We start from the raw sequence: 1,533 nt of genomic DNA on the forward strand, positions 1-1,533 counted from the left end.
GTGTCTTTACCTCCCCTCCCCCCCCCGCCATTGCTACTCATGATTCATTGTAATAAGTTTTCAGAATCCATCTGTCTGCCGCACCTTGCCCCCCAAAAAAGTTCATGAAAAAAACATTCTTCTTTGAAATGGTTTTTTGATGAACTTTTTGAAGCCCCTCCTATTTGGGCATTATGACTTCTAAGGCAGAGATCAATTCTTAACCCAGGGTTTGGGCTGTGTAAATCTTATTAAACAATAAGATTGGGGAATAGTTTTGTTCTGGTTCTCTTAGTAATTCTTTAACTATTCTTTTTCCTCTTAGGGCAGACAATAGTATATTCACCATGACCCACATTTCTAAGCTTGTATGAATAAGTTTCATAGTTACTGTGGTTATTTATATCCAATACATGGTCTTCAGCTTACCTCAGTAGTTAATGTTTACTGGAGACCTTCATCCTTCCTCACTATCCACCTGACCAACTGAACGTGAAATTTTAAAACTTAATATTTTGCCCCGTTAGCAAAAATATTTCATTTCATTTATACTTGTATGTTGATAGACCTTTTCTCCTCCATAGTTATACAATTCCACATTAATGTACTAGACTGCAATTTGAATAGAAATGTCGGCAGTTCAATCTCACCAGCCACTCCTCAGAAACCCTATACAGGGTCACTCACCATGCTGTTGTTGTTATGTGCCGTGGAGTCGGTTCTGTCTCATAGCGAACCTGTATAGGGTTTCCGAGGCTACAAATCTTTATAGGAGCAGAAAGCCTCATCTTTCTCCTGCGGAACAGCTGGTAGTTTTGAACTGCTGACCTGAAGCTTCACAGCCTGATTCGTAATCACTGTGCTACCAGAGCTCCTTCACTCATGATGAGTCAGCACCGATTTGATAGCACTAACAACAACAAAACACATCAGTCATTTATGTTCAATATGATAACCAGCAGTCACATGTAGCTACTGAGCACCTGGTGTAGCACTGCGGATTACTACGCTGGACTGTAAGGTTGGTTTGAACTGCAAGGTCAGCGGTTCAAGCTCACCAGTTGCTCCTCAGAAATCCTATACAGGATCACTGTGAGTTGGAACCAACTCGATGGTACTTTTTTTTTTTTTTTCTTAATGTTTTATTGTGGATTATGTGATAGTTTACATGGGAGAACGTTAGTTTTACATTCATCCTATCGTGTATCGTTTCATTGCCATGGTTACAATCCCCCCATGTATCATCAACCAACCAGAGGGTATACTCTACAAGCCTGCCCCCCGGTCGTCAGCACACAGCCCCTCTCCCTCTCTATGTCTGAAGTCCCTAGCTGATCCATCTCTCCACGTCATCGTCTCTGCCTCCATCTCAGGCATCACTGTTTCTTTGGGTAGGGTCCCGCTCTCTGCTCTTCTCCATTGATGGTCCCAGGGACCTCCGCTCCTAGGCTGAAAAGTTAATCACGCCCCTCCTTGCTACAAAATGTCTACCTTTATGTTTCCAACCCTCACAATCAGTCCTGATAACAGTTATTCACTATTGTATCACAAGAG

The sequence above is a fragment of the Chrysochloris asiatica genome, unplaced genomic scaffold, assembly GCF_000296735.1.
Source record: "Chrysochloris asiatica unplaced genomic scaffold, ChrAsi1.0 scaffold00011, whole genome shotgun sequence".
NCBI classification, from domain to species: domain Eukaryota; kingdom Metazoa; phylum Chordata; class Mammalia; order Afrosoricida; family Chrysochloridae; genus Chrysochloris; species Chrysochloris asiatica.